Here is a 15,951-nt window from a genome sequence, read left to right on the forward strand (position 1 = left end):
AACCTAATTTCCTTTCATCTATCAGGTATCGGTTGCCAGTCATCAGGCTGACAAGCTAACCCTAGAGACTAGACATATTTAGACACATATGAAGAACACACACAAACATACACACCATGTGCATGAACACACAGACATGCTGCGTGTCCGTAGCTAAGCTCATAGTCCACCAGCTAGCCATCTCAGGCTGACGACATATTGATTGACAGCTGTGGTTAGACTGACACAAGAGGTTAGAATGTCAAAGCTATGTCGCATTGACATGTTTCAACACACTGGGTTTTTTCAGTTTCTAGTTGTAGTTGTAGTTCTGTTTTTTAATCTAATGATTCAATGGCTTAAACATCTTATAGTAATGTCTTATTGACTGTGTATTTGCCATCGTATTCGTATGCTAAAAAACACAATGAAATTCAATTTGGCTCTAACAGAAAGCCCTATTTGCACCCCTCATTGATTGACACTTGCTCTAGAATAGCTGTGTTGCCACCTTTATTATCCCAAAGTACAGGGAGATTGCATCTCTGTGCTTACGCAAGCATATCAGTTTGAAAGAAGATAAAGGAAACAAACTTGACATTGATGAATGTGAAAGATACCCATGGCTCGTATAACTAAATAACCATTGCATGGATTGATTACACATGCGCTTGCTGCTGCTGTCAGTCCACCCGACTATAGGGTTGTTTTCTATTTTCAAAGGCAACAACCCAGGGTGTGCGAAATACAGTGACAGTAGGCATATCCGGGGAGGTAATCGCATCCCTCCCGAGACATTTCATTAGGCGAGACAACAGACAGAGGCTTCCTGCTCTAATCCCATATTTATGCAATAGTGAAATGACATTAGTTCACTGCAATGGGAATAAAAGGGTAGACAGAGGCGAGGCCGTCACGATGCCGTGCTGTTGTTTACCAAGCCATATTGTGGGCTAATGTGCAAATAAAATAAGTAGCATGGGTTGGACAAAGTTGAGTTTAAAAGATATTAAATTGAGCAGACACTAAGTGTGTTTGACAGGAGCAGTTGACTTCAGTTTACCTGACTCTACCCAATGTGTGTGCATGACATATATGTGTGTTTGTTTGCGTGTGTGTGTGTGTGTGTGTGTGTGTGTGTGTGTGTGTGTGTGTGTGTGTGTGTGTGTGTGTGTGTGTGTGTGTGTGTGTGTGTGTGTGTGTGTGTGTGTGTGTGTGTGTGTGTGTGTGTGTGTGTGTGTGTGTGTGCGCGCGTGTGTAGGTGGCTGACCAGGCTGGTATGCGAGCGGGGGGTGAGTGTGAGTGTGAGTTCATACGGGCGTGTGTGAGTGTGCATGTGCGGTAATTATGAGGATGGCCAGAGGCATGCAGTGAGGGTTTGCGTGACGAAGGACAGTCTGCTGTAACCTGACATTGGTTGTCTCATCAATTAATGACCATGAGGTCGCGGGGGGGCAACATGAGCCCACAATGTCACCAACCCACTGACCTTCTCCTCCCTCTCCTCCCTCCCCCCTCTCTCCCCCCCCCCCCCCGGTGGAATGCATGTCACAGTCTAGGGTCACTCTCATCCCGGAAGCAATCATGATGCTTGCTAAGAAGGGAATCTCACTGTTTGAATCCAGCAGGGTTAACTTCACTTTGATGGTACTCAGTGAGACCGGTCCTCGGTTGAAGACCCACTCCCAGCAGCAGTGGTGGGGGAGAATACCATGCACTTTCCCACCGCTTAAAACCCGTTCCGCGAGCGATGACCTCAGAAGCATCTGGGTTCGACACATCAGGCCTGGCGTGCTCCGGTGGACACTTTCCCAATCCAACCTCCGCAACACGGAAAAATGATGCAATTACTATGTCGAAATGAGGTCATGGCAATGCCGCGAGATGTTTCAGCCACTTTGGGCTGAAGCGGTCCCCAGTTCGACTGTTGCGGGCCAAGACGTGCCCTTTATAAGTGCCCTCCTATGGAAACACAAACTGACCCGTAATTCCCCAGGGGCCACGGGTGACCAGTGGCCTTTGTGTGCAGTGGAAAAGTACCTAATGCCACCCGAACACGCGCAACAGTTCCCCCTCTGTCCCTGAGATCTCAAGATCTAAATCCTTCTGCTAAACGCCCTCATCACAACTCAAAGAAACCCAATATGTATGGGACCTCCTGTGGAACTGCTATCCTCCGGCTCCGAACAATGAGTTTCCCCCTCAGGGCCAATCAAGATGTTTTTGAACATTGAACGCAACATGGTAGAAGTGACCGTGGCCTTTCTCCCGTCACTTCAATTCATCACAATAAGCGTTGAAGATTAGCCATGGACTACCAGGACCGTGGCCTCTATTCTGCCAAGGGGAGGAGGCACCTGGCACCCAGGTGAGGCCAGGAGACGCTCCAGACACTTTGTCACCACAGCTGGTCGGCTGGACACGGCCGAGCAGGACACATGGCCACCGCAGAGATGCAAAGCACACACACACACACGCATGCACACACCCCTCCCCCCCCCCCCCCCCCCCCCACACACACACACACACACATTTCTATATAGAGAGAGCAAGAGGGGAAAAGAGGAAGGAGACACAGAAAGGGATATTTCGTAGCAGAGGAGAAAACTGGAGACATTTCATTGATTTCTAAATTTGTGAAATTGGAGATGTGTGTACGTGTGTGTGTGTGTGTGTGTGTGTGTGTGTGTGTGTGTGTGTGTGTGTGTGTGTGTGTGTGTGTGTGTGTGTGTGTGTGTGTGTGTGTGTGTGTGTGTGTGTGTGTGCATGCATGTGTATGTGTTTGTGTCTGTCTGTCTGTCTGTCTGTCTGTCTGTCTGTCTGTCTGTCTGTCTGTCTGTCTGTCTGTCTGTCTGTCTGTCTGTCTGTCTGTCTGTCTGTCTGTCTGTCTGTCTGTCTGTCTGTCTGTCTGTCTGTCTGTCTGTCTGTCTGTCTGTCTGTCTGTCTGTCTGTCTGTGTGTGTGTGTGTGTGTGTGTGTGTGTGTGTGTCATCAAGGGCAGCATGTCTGCTTGTTTATCTTCATTCCAATAACTGTCCCAAAAAATGGCTTTTCTATTGAGTTGGAGGGGCTGGTCAGCGAGGCGGCTGGACACACAGGCTTAATGAAAGCAGGTCATCCGGTATTTAGGAGGACAGGGCAGAGCGGGGGAATTGTGGACACACTCTCTATCTGTCTGTCTGCCTGTCTGGCCGTCTACTGTCCTGTCCGTCCGGGTCTATGTCTTAGTGAGCAGGACTTGTTAACACAAGCATTACTTAATCACAGTGTGTGTTTGTAAGTTTGTGTGTGCGGTTGTGTGCGAGTGTGCGCGGGTGTGTGCGCATGTGTGTGTCTGTTTGCGTGAGTGCCCGTTTAGTGCGCATGTGTACGTACAGGTGTGTGTGTGTGTGTGTGTGTGTGTGTGTGTGTGTGTGTGTGTGTGTGTGTGTGTGTGTGTGTGTGTGCACGTGTGGGTGTGTGGGAAGTGACAGCATGAATGCGTGCAGGTCTTCAGTAGTACTTTGACATAATCATGCATGGCATTCATGGTCCTCCAGGAAGAGAGGGAAAAAAAAACAACGCAACCTTTACTGCATTGGAGACACGGTGACCCACGGTGCCCTCCAGGAAACTATGGCAACGTCCCCATAAAGCTTTTAATGCTGATCGCTGTTTGGCCTAAAAGGACATCTATCGCTCATAATCTCCAAACCTCCCTAAGCCCCCTATCTCTTTTTTCTCTATCTCCTTCTTTCTACAAACTTTTTTTGCACTTTCTCACTCGAATCTCCTGTTTCGTTTGGCACTCTGCCGACTTCTCTCCTGTGCTGATTTGTCTGAATGAATGACGACTGTGGACTGATGTGTCGGCTGACTGGTTATGACTGACTGGTGTCCGACTGACTGGTTAGCTGACTGGCTGACAGAGAGACACTTGTGTCCGACTGACTGGTTGGCTGAATGACTGGTCGGCTACTGGCTTGCTGACTAACTAGTAGGTTGACTGACTGACGAGCTGGTCTGCTGACCTGTTAGATGGCAGGCTGACTGGATAACCGACTGAATAGCTGGTTGGCTGACTTGCTGATTAACTGACTGACTGGCTGGCTGCCAGGGACAAGTACCACCACCACAGATGGAGAGACGCCGGAGAGAAAAAATCAAAGTCTGGAGCGGACGACAGAACATTCTGACAAGACCGATAATAGAGGCAGAGAAAGAGAGACAGAGAGAGAGAGAGAGAGAGAGAGAGAGAGAGAGAGAGAGAGAGAGAGAGAGAGAGAGAGAGAGAGAGAGAGAGAGAGAGAGAGAGAGACATACACACACACACAGAGGTGGACAGAGAGACACACACAGAGTTGGAGAGCGAGAGATAGGCAGAGATAGAGCAAGATAATGAGAGAGAGAGAGACAGAGAGGTAGAGAGAGAGAGGGAGAGAGAGATAGAGCAAGAGAACAAGAGAGAGACAGAGAAAGGGAGGGAGGGAGAGATAGAGAGGGAGAGAGAGAGAGAGAGAGAGAGAGAGAGAGAGAGAGAGAGAGAGAGAGAGAGAGAGAGAGAGAGAGAGAGAGAGAGAGAGAGAGGGAGAGAGAGAGAGAGAGAGAGAGAGAGAGAGAGAGAGAGTGTATTAAGAATGGGAGTGTGACCCTGTGACACCAGACAGCAAAAATGAAAGGCGATTGAGAGGAGGGGGCAAAATTGGAGCACAATAAATAAAGGAGAACTGAACGGCTCAAAAAAATTCCCCGTAACAAAAAGAACAGCCCAAATAGAGACATAGTTGAATAAGTACTCTGAACGGAAAAATACATTAGCCAGGAGAGATGAAAGAAAGGGGGCAAGAAAAGCTTGGAGGGGGAAGAGCAATAAAAAATCTAATTAAATAGATATAGAACAACGGAGCCACTGTACTGAGACGAGGGGTACGTAGGTGTTGCTCCGTACGCCCCAGTGCTCTCTCTCTGCACTACCTGCTCCCTCTGGGCTACCGCTAAACATACATGCTACCCTCTCCCTGACCCACCGCTACATCAACCATGAGATAAAGATGGATATATTTAGAAAGGTGACCCACACACACATACATGCATCCATTATACACACACACACATGCATGCTTTATACACACACACACACACACACACACACACACACACACACACACACACACACACACACACACACACACACACACACACACACACACACACACACACACACACACCCTGATCTGTACTCAGAATCCTTGGTTATGACATGGCATGTTGTTTCCATCCATTGACTAATTCATTGACCCGTTTTCTCACCCTCTGACTGACAGCGCCGCACACGCCCACACGCAAACACACACACATGCTCAAGGACACCTACACACACACACACACACACACACACACACACACACACACACACACACATGGTGCGTACTCATATCTCGATATGCATGCACATTATAACATCTGCATAATTGCTGACGGACTGAACCGCATTCAACTCTGTACACACAAACACAAATGCACACTCTGGCACATTTAAAAAAAATGAACGCACACTAAAACCGACATCTCTACAAATGCTGACAGTCGGAACTGCATCCCTGCAATCAAACATACACGAACGCACACAAAGCGCACACACACTTCCATTATGTACATAGTCACTCTACGACGCACACTTTTACATACTCTTTTTACAATGTTGTCAGACCGGCTGGCAGTGGCAGTAATCCGCTGTTCAACCAATCATTCACCCACTCACCCACTCACCCACTCACCCACCCAGCCTCAGGCACCAACATAAGTACACGATCTAGCTAATTATTGCTCTGCACGCTGACAGTAGATTACTACAATAGACCGGTGCAGTAGATTACGAGCATCCACGCTGTCTTCACCAAGGCTCAACTCAACAGTGGATGGCTCACTGACCACAGGCAGCGACTGGTAGGTGGATATGTACAGGTGACATGCATAAAATGCATCATTATTGACATGTCACATCTGGAATGGATCAAGGGTGTAGTGAGCATAGGGACAATGATGGGGGCCGATACATCAACTTTCACATGCAGGCCTGCATAAGAAGGTATGTACATACTTCAGTTTTCAACTGTAAACCATGGCATCCATTTGTTGGGTGTGAACTGATGAAGAAATTGCAGGGGTAATGAGACAGGAGTTTTAAAATGTGTGAAGCTCCACACCCTGTTCATATTAGTCATCAACACTCAAATAAATATATATCCCTGAAGAGCAGGTGTTGTTATGAGTCATTCAAGTAATGATTCCTGTGTGTGTGTGAGTGTATATCTGTGTGTGTGTGTGTGTGTGTGTGTGTGTGTGTGTGTGTGTGTGTGTGTGTGTGTGTGTGTGTGTGTGTGTGTGTCTGTGTGTGTGTGTGTGTGTGTGTGTGTGTGTGTGTGTGTGTGTGTGTGTGTGTGTGTGTGTGTGTGTGATTGTATGTGGTTGAATGTGTGTCAGTGCATTCACATGTGTGAATGTGTGTTTGTGTGTGTGTGTGAGTGTGTGTGAGTGTGTGTGTTTGTGTGTGTTTGTGTGTGTTTGTGTGCGTCTGTGGCAAGCATTATATGAAGGTATTATTGTAGCAAAAGTCTCAAGCATGCGTACACTAAAGTCACAAATGCGTAACTAAAGTCACAAATGCGTAACAGTAAAGTCACAAATGCGTAACTAAAGTCACAAATGCGTAACAGTAAAGTCACAAATGCGTAACTACAGTCACAAATGCGTAACTAAAGTCACAAATGTGTAACTAAAGTCACAAATGCGTAACAGTAAAGTCACAAATGCGTACCTAAAGTCACAAATGCGTACCTAAAGTCACAAATGCGTAACTAAAGTCACAAATGCGTAACTAAAGTCACAAATGTGTAACAGTAAAGTTGAAGTCATAAATATTTATTCTACCATTGTCAACACGAAATAGGGGCTACGAGTTCACAAATCCTTTGTTACGGGTGCACGTCCATCGATACGACTGCACGAATCTGCTGCTACTCTTGTGAACACGACTCTTTTTCTTGTGGGTACGACTCTCTTTTTCCTGTGAGTACTTTTGCTACACGCCTAGGTGGTATATGTGTAGCAAAAGTCATTCGTATGACGTAGAGCGTCCGTGGGCGGGACAAAATTGCATAAACCAATGAAAGTCGCCGGCAGGGGATGCACTTTTCAAACTACACTGGGACCAGTCCAAGATTCCACCTCTTCATTTCTGGAATCTTGACAAGTTCACAGAAGAGAAGACGGCATCCTACACGTCAAAGGTGGGTATCTTAAATTATGTTAAATTTCAGTTCAACTGAATTCCCCCCAAAGTAGGCTATTGCATTAACATGCCGCCAGTGTCATTCAATGTATTATAATGGTCGCCATAATATATAATAATATGTTCAGAAATGTCTCGGATCGGCCTACTGCACCGCCTTTGTGAATTTAATTCCCCCCCCCCCCCCCCCCCCCCCATCTTTCGAAAAATAGTTTAAATCCCATATTCAACATTCGTTCATTCATTCATTCTACTCGTTGATGACCAACATTTAGAAAAACATCTACTTTTATTTTAGCCTTTTTAGTCTTGGGTGAACGGGGTGAAATCGAAGCGCGCATGCACTCGATGCATGCATCCCGCTTCCGGGGATACTCTTCTTATCGGGTACATTTTAACTACATGGTAATTACATTGGCACGACACCGGCTTCCATCATCTTCTTCGCCACCTTTTTTTAATAAATCGCCGTTTCTCGTTTTACGACGGCGCAAACACGACTATCGGCTACTTAAGGCTCACGGCCCCGGGCCCCCTGGGTAGGCCCCGGTCTCGGGCCTACCCCGCGCGCAAAATCGAATTCCAATCCGATTGAAACACGGTTAATGCGACATCAATTGAATAATCTAGGGGTCTTAATCCGACTATGAGAAACCCGATTCGGTCCAATTTTTGTCGGACTAAGGTGTATAGGCCTATCTTAAAAACCAAATCGGTTTACGTGGAGATATTACATGCTAAATATCTCCAGAATGGTTTGAGCACAAACGTTTAATTTGCCAGCACAAACTAACACACATGCTTCCACCTATTTTCGAATTATTTGGGGGATGGGGGCAACTTCACACTTCTTATCGCGCCTCATTCGCTACAGTCTCACAGTCTCTAAAGTAGGGAGCACTCTATGCTACATTTTGTTGGAACTCAGTGAAACTAAGTGTTATTGTGTATTTATTTTAGATTTTCCCCTGTATTATCTCATATAGTTTCCTAGTCAGCCAGTTAAAATTTAAATGTATGAATATGGGATTTATATGGGGGGGGGGGGGAATTAAATTCACAAAGGCGGTGCAGTAGGCCGATCCGAGACATTTCTGAACATATTATTATATATTATGGCGACCATTATAATACATTGAATGACACTGGCGGCATGTTAATGCAATAGCCTACTTTGGGGGGAATTCAGTTGAACTGAAATTTAACATAATTTAAGATACCCACCTTTGACGTGTAGGATGCCGTCTTCTCTTCTGTGAACTTGTCAAGATTCCAGAAATGAGGAGGTGGAATCTTGGACTGGTCCCAGTGTAGTTTGAAAAGTGCATCCCCTGCCGGCGACTTTCATTGGTTTATGCAATTTTGTCCCGCCCACGGACGCTCTACGTCATACGAATGACTTTTGCTACACATATACCACCTAGGCGTGTAGCAAAAGTACTCACAGGAAAAAGAGAGTCGTACCCACAAGAAAAAGAGTCGTGTTCACAAGAGTAGCAGCAGATTCGTGCAGTCGTATCGATGGACGTGCACCCGTAACAAAGGATTTGTGAACTCGTAGCCCCTATTTCGTGTTGACAATGGTAGAATAAATATTTACGACTTCAACTTTACTGTTACACATTTGTGACTTTAGTTACGCATTTGTGACTTTAGTTACGCATTTGTGACTTTAGGTACGCATTTGTGACTTTACTGTTACGCATTTGTGACTTTAGTTACGCATTTGTGACTTTAGTTACGCATTTGTGACTGTAGTTACGCATTTGTGACTTTACTGTTACGCATTTGTGACTTTAGTTACGCATTTGTGACTTTACTGTTACGCATTTGTGACTTTAGTTACGCATTTGTGACTTTAGTGTACGCATGCTTGAGACTTTTGCTACAATAATACCTTCATAGCATTAACACCACGCTGTGCCATGGCCAGTTGATGTGAAGCAGTGGTGAGGGAGACATTCACGGACTCACCCGTCATCGCCATCTCAGACCGTTGCAAATCTTTCAAAAAAGTAACCATGGAAGTAACAACGCACAATGTCAACGATTTCAACTGAATAGTATCACACACACAAACACACACACTTGAACACACGCATGATGACTGTAAGCAAGATCGAACCCTGCCCACTGAAGCAAGGATGGAAGATAACCGAGATTTAGGCTTCATCTTGATACATTCCATGTGCACAAACTGAAACACACACACACACACACATCAACACACACAAGTAACATAAACACTCTTCAATAAAACTGTTTCTTTGTGTATGGTTGTGTGTGTGTGTGTGTGTGTGTGTGTGTGTGTGTGTGTGTGTGTGTGTGTGTGTGTGTGTGTGTGTGTGTGTGTGTGTGTGTGTGTGTGTGTGTGTGTGTGTGTGTGTGGATGTCCTTTTCTCAATGTGCCTGTCTGGATGTTCTCCCCAACACTCTCCGTGCACATGAAGGAAATTCAGTCAGTCAGGCAGAGGACACGACACCAGGACTTGTCACCAGACAGACAACAAGCGACCTCTCTCTCTCTCTCTCTCTCTCTCTCTCTCTCTCTCTCTCTCTCTCTCTCTCTCTCTCTCTCTCTCTCTCTCTCTCTCTCTCTCTCTCTCTCTCTCTCTCTCTCTCTCTCTCTCTCTCTCTCTCTCTCTCTCTATGTGAACGTTTTTCATAAAAATATTAATATGTTTTTTGATGCCTTTGTCTATTTGTTCTGTGTCTGGGTAAATTTGACATGTTAACAATCCTAAAAGTCTCTCCATCTCTCCTAAACTCCTCCAATTGATCCCCCTTTCTCTCCCTTGTCCCTTTTCATTCTTCGATTGCTCTCTCTCTCTCTCCTCAAGAGTCCACCCTTTCGATTCCTCACTCGATCCTCCACCTCCTTGTCCTCGCACTTCCTACCCTATTCTTCCATCCATCCTCCCCATACAATCATTCATCCATTCATGTCCTCCACTGCCACTCTCCTTGAGCGCTGTGGTTGTGTGAGGCTTGTGTGTGTGTGTGTGTCTGTGTGTGTGTGTGTGTGTGTGTGTGTTGGGGGGGGGGGGGGGGGGGCATGAAATACTCTTCCCAGTTAAGAGCGAGAGGGATGAGTTACATAACGGCTTAAATGTTTCCAGCCCAGTCCAACGGATAGAACTCCACACAGCACAGCTGGGAGGAAGCGGCGTGTGAGAGACAGAGAGACAGAGAGAGAGAGAGAGAGAGAGAGAGAGAGAGAGAGAGAGAGAGAGAGAGAGAGAGAGAGAGAGAGAGAGAGAGAGAGAGAGAGAGAGAGAGAGAGAGAGAGATGAAGATAGGAAGAGAGAGAGAGAGAGAGAGAGAGAGAGAGAGAGAGAGAGAGAGAGAGAGAGAGAGAGAGAGAGAGAGAGAGAGAGAGAGAGAGAGAGAGGAAATAGACAAGGATGGATTGAGGAGGAGGAAGGGAAAGGGAGAGGAAGGAAATACTAGAGGGGGAGAGGGTGAAGGCAGTAGATTGAGGAGGAGGAGGGGCTATTACTGATTTGGGGTGAGGGAGATAGGGGGCGGGAAGAGAATGTGAGAGAGCGAGAGAGAGAGAGAGAGAGAGAGAGAGAGAGAGAGAGAGAGAGAGAGAGAGAGAGAGAGAGAGAGAGAGAGAGAGAGAGAGAGGGTTGCATGAAAACACAAAGACAGGAAGCTACAGGGAGAAAATCAAGGACAGAGGGACACTGAGCCACACTAGAGAAAGAGAGAGAGATGGTGAGAGATGAGCTCCAGAATGGCAGGAACAGCGTTGAAAAAATGGGAGGGAGAGAGAGAGCGAGAGAGATTGGAGCTGAGAGAGAGAGAGAGAGAGAGAGAGAGAGAGAGAGAGAGAGAGAGAGAGAGAGAGAGAGAGAGAGAGAGAGGTGGTCACACACACAAACATAGTGTAGAAAAAAAACAGAAGAGGTAGAAGGACGGAAGGGAAAATAAGAAAATAGGAGAGGGTGAAAATGAGAGGGGAGATGGGAGGGGGGGGGGGGAGTGTTGAGAAAGGGGGGCGGGGGGGGGTCAGGGAAAACTGATGCCAAGACCCGAGCAGTTTCCAGAGACACGGAGGGACATCTGAGAGCTCTATTCCTGTTCTCAGTGTGGGAAGAACACAGGGGGGGGGGGGGGGGGGGTCAAGGCGAGATCGGTGTTTCTGAAAAAGGAGATGTTAAGTAAAACGAGTGGAGGAATGTTCCGGCGTGGAGAGGAAGAGGGCGGGAGGGAGCAAAGCAGGGGAGGCAGAGACAGAATAAAGGCTGATTCTCAATAATTGATTGGGAGGCAATTATATCTCAGCCCCGCGGTGCGCCTCCATATGACACAAGCATGATGCAGTCATACACCCATTATGTGTGTGTGTGTGTGTGTGTGTGTGTGTGTGTGTGTGTGTGTGTGTGTGTGTGTGTGTGTGTGTGTGTGTGTGTGTTTGTGTGTGTGTGCATGCATGTGTGCGTGCGTGTGACTTTGTGTGTGTGTGTGTGTGTGTGTGTGTGTGTGTGTGTGTGTGTGTGTGTGTGTGTGTGTGTGTGTGTGTGTGTGTGTGTGTGTGTGTGTGTGTGTGTGTGTGTGTGTAGGGGGGGATGCGTGAGTGTTTGTACTACCAGTGGGGTGCGTGTGTGTTTGTGTGGCCGTGTATGTGTGTGTGTGTCTGTGTGGGTGTGTACTTGAGTGTGTACACTAGCAATGTTGAGTGCATGTGTGTGTGTGTGTGTGGGGGGGGGTGTACAGTATGTGTGTTTAAGTTGTGTGTGCATGCATGTGTGTGTCTTAAACAACACATGGACTATAAGAGACATCTCAAACATCCATTTCCTCCATCATGGGATTGGTAGGAAGTAAATTCAGAAGAACGTTGACAGCGTATCTACTCTGTTACAACATAACTGCCGCAACTCATTCGCATCAAATTGAAAAACCCTGCAGTCTTTTACCTAAATGACAACCCCAGGTAGGAGCTATGGAGGAGAGGAGAAGAGAGGAGAGGGGAGGAGATGAGAAGAGAGGAGAGGAGAGGAAAAAGAGAGGAGAGAACAGGAGAGAAGAAGGGAGGAAAGAAGAAGAGGAGAATAGAAAAGAAGAGAAAATGAGAGGAGAAGAGAGGAGAGAAGAAAACATGCAAAGGAGAGGAGAGTTGAATAGAGGAGAGGATAGAAGAAAAGCGAGGAGCAGAGAAGGAAAGATTAAATTCAATGCGATGAGATGAGGGGCAAGGCTGGACATCAAAATAAGGGTGATGTGTTAAACTCTAATTTTCATATCAGTTTTAATATGAATGGCTTGATGTCTCCTACAACCCCCCTCTCCCCACCAGACCCACAGACGGGCTCTGCTGACATACCAGTGCTGGGCCAGCTGTACTCGACCCACACACAAGGACATATTTGGGGAGGGGGAGGGTTAAAACAGCCAAAACACTCCAACTGTGTGCCTGTGTGGTGTGTGTGTGTGTGTGTGTGTGTGTGTGTGTGTGTGTGTGTGTGTGTGTGTGTGTGTGTGTGTGTGTGTGTGTGTGTGTGTGTGTGTGTGTGTGTGTGTGTGTGTGTGTGTGTGTGTGTGCGCTCCCCTGCCCCGTATTGATTCGGCCATACTGCACATAATGTCACACCCCGTGGAGGCCTGAGAGAGCTGGGGCAAGAGAGCTGGAGAGAGATAGCAATGGCGGGAGAAAGAGGGAGAGAACGAGGGAGAGAGAGATTAACAAAGAGTTGTGTGAAGTGTGTAGCACAGAGGCATTTTCTGGTTGTGGATTCTCAGCCAGACGTTTCTTCAAGTGGTCCTCTTTAGGGTATGTGTGTGTTTGTGTGCGTGTGTATCTGTATGTGTGTGTGTGTGTGTGTGTGTGTGTGTGTGTGTGTGTGTGTGTGTGTGTGTGTGTGTGTGTGTGTGTGTGTGTGCGTGTGTGTGTGTGCGTGTGTGTGTGTGTTTGTGCATGCCTGCTTGTTTTTGTGTGTGTTTATGTGTGTGTGTTTGTTTTTAATTGTGTGTGTGTGTGCATTTGTTTTTAAGTGTGCCTGTGTGCCTGTGTGTGTGCCTGTGTGTGTGTGTGTGTCTGTGTGTGTGTGTGTGTGTGTGTGTGTGTGTGTGTGTGTGTGTGTGTGTGTGTGTGTGTGTGTGTGTGTGTGTGTGTGTGTGTGTGTGTGTGTGTGTGTGTGTGTGTGTGTGTGTGTGAAAGAGGAGAAAGACTAGATTGAATAACAAGGCAGAAAAACAACTGGCAACCTTAGATGGAAGTGCTTCTGCCGGGGAGGGAGGCTATGGAGCTCCGTATCTGCTCGGATAACAGCACCAAGGACAGTGATGACCACATGAAGGAATGCTTTTCAGTACTGTCAAAATAATTCATATCCGCCCCATCTGGAGCGGAGTACATTGAATTGATTTGGTCAACAATGAGCAACAATGAGCAAACGCAAAGACATGCATTTCCGTTTTATTCTCAATGGAACAGGGGATGATCATAATCCATTTTACAAATGAACCGACTATCTCTGGAGAGCGTTCCCATATCAGGAAGATAACAGTTTCAAGGTAGTAGACTAGACATACTACATAATTACATTATCGAATGAAGTTAAACACGTCACATCCCTGTTGCTTTTAATCTTTTGGAAATAAAAAGGATGAAGAGCCTTTTTAAGAAGCAGATGTCTAAAGAAAATATGTGTGCAGCAACAGAGAAATATTAATGGGTTGTATATTTGACATTCTTTGCTCGAGTTATGGATGACGAGGATTTCTCTCACTTTGACATTACATATTGTTTGTATTGGTTGCTGTGGTTCACTTTGAACCTTTGTTTTCATATTTCAGCCGTAAATTTTCATCTTTTTTATTTAGTTACAAATCATGTAAAAGTGTTTAATTTTTACATGTTTCGTCGCCTCTCAAACAGACCTTGCCTTTGACATAAGATTCCAGATCTGATATCTGATGAATGTCGTCAATGATGCTGCATCGCAACCAAATACAAAAGACGGCGAAACCTGTTCAACCGACATCTCCTTGATACCAATCCAACGCCCAGCCCAAGTAGGCCTCAATACTAGTCTCGACATCGTGATCCATCATCCTAATGGAACTTTGACTGGCAGATCAGGTCATCCGATCTTTGAAGACTACACAACTGAGCCAACCAACCAACGCCTCTCCCTCGCCTGGACCTTCTAACGAGAATAAAGGAAGTAGAACCCCAAGTGTCAACCCTCGACTGGTCGTTACCATACAGAGTGCATGTCCATATTGGCACCCACTGCACTCCTTACCACCCCTAGAAGGAAGGATCCCTCACGCTGTATTCCATCTCAAGGTTTTCTCCTCGATAATTAAAGGAGTTTTTCCATGCTCTTTTGGGGGCTAGTGTGCTGTCCTTTGAAGTCATATAACCTGTGAAGCCTATTGAGGCTGTAACTGTGAGTAAGGGCTATATCACTAAAACCGAACATCAGCCTAGTGGCTTTTCCTCTGTTCCATAAGGGAATCCTCCCGGGTTTTCCTTTGGGGCATGTCAGTGGTCCTGCAGACTCTGACCTCTATCTCGTGTAGTTCATGCTCTTCCTCGGCCCTGGTGATTCTTCACAGCTCTCCCAATACAGGTCACAATGACTGCTCACACCTTGGATGTGAGTTGCAGCCCCTGGGATCTCTCCAGGTTTTCGAACAAACTGCTTTGTATGATTGAAGGCAGCCCCTGAAATAGCAGGTTGCAAAGGTTCCTGCGGTGCGAGAAAACGTCTCCGTTGCCTAAAGCAACCAGTGTTCCCTGAGCAGGGACCCACATCCATTAGCTTGCTATGATGCTGTGTCTCCTACGTCACGTAGCAGCGAAAACAGAAGAGAAAAGGAAATCATGAGCCTCTATCTTTTGCCCTCTGGCGTCGAGCGGGATGAGGGCGCAGTCTTTGATTGGATCACATCTCTCAATCAGGTTATAGATCTGCTTCCCGCTTAGATTATAAGCAACAGTGGTTGCTCAAATGATAACTCAGAGGCAATTCCCCATAAGAGTCTGTCTCTTTTGATTATTTTTTGCCAACAGAGGAGGAAATCTGTTTAATTTCAGTTGCTTGCCTCAATCGCCTATTAGTTAGCAGTGTTCCTGTAACACTCACAATAGAGAACATGAATCGTGGCGCATCACTCAACTGCCACTTTTGATTCGCAGGAACTGGAGAACAAGCTGCGCCGTAGCAGCCCTATCCCCTCGGGACTTTTAAAGACTTCAACTGCTAAGAGGGTTTGCTCAGCTCTGGCAATCAGGGGGCATTATTTACCAAATGTCAAACGCAAGAACACACGGTTGATGTGAGGGAAAGGCGTCGTATCGCTTCATGCTCTATATCCTGGGGTTGATGGACATTTTGTTGATGAAAACACTGGTAAAATATGTAAATTGCTGCAAGATTGCCCAGAAATAATCATCATGAGGATGTAGGCTGGTGTGAACTCTTCGAGAGCGTGAAAGAGTGGGAGAAGTAGAGGTAAGTAAGAGAACAGTGGGAAGGGAGAATCAAAGTTACATCAGAGAAAGGAGATGTCAACATATGCATGTTTGTGTGCGTGTGCATGTTTGGGTGCATGTGTGTGAGTGATTGCGTGTGGGAGGACGTTGTATGGGCAAAGTAGATCGATTTAAACGTCTGGGTTTCATAAAAGCCGAGTCATTTTAGACCCTATCATAATAAACCTGAGGCCAACAATGCAAGCCAGTTG

The 15,951-nt window shown here is 46.4% G+C and overlaps 1 protein-coding gene across 1 annotated transcript in view; it reads right to left on the reverse strand.

Moving 5' to 3' along the window:
• plcl1 (phospholipase C like 1) overlaps positions 1–15,951 on the reverse strand; it is a 62,774-nt gene that overhangs the window by 16,532 nt on the left and 30,291 nt on the right.

This window comes from Gadus morhua, chromosome 20 (genome assembly GCF_902167405.1).
Source record: "Gadus morhua chromosome 20, gadMor3.0, whole genome shotgun sequence".
NCBI classification, from domain to species: Eukaryota; Metazoa; Chordata; class Actinopteri; order Gadiformes; family Gadidae; genus Gadus; species Gadus morhua.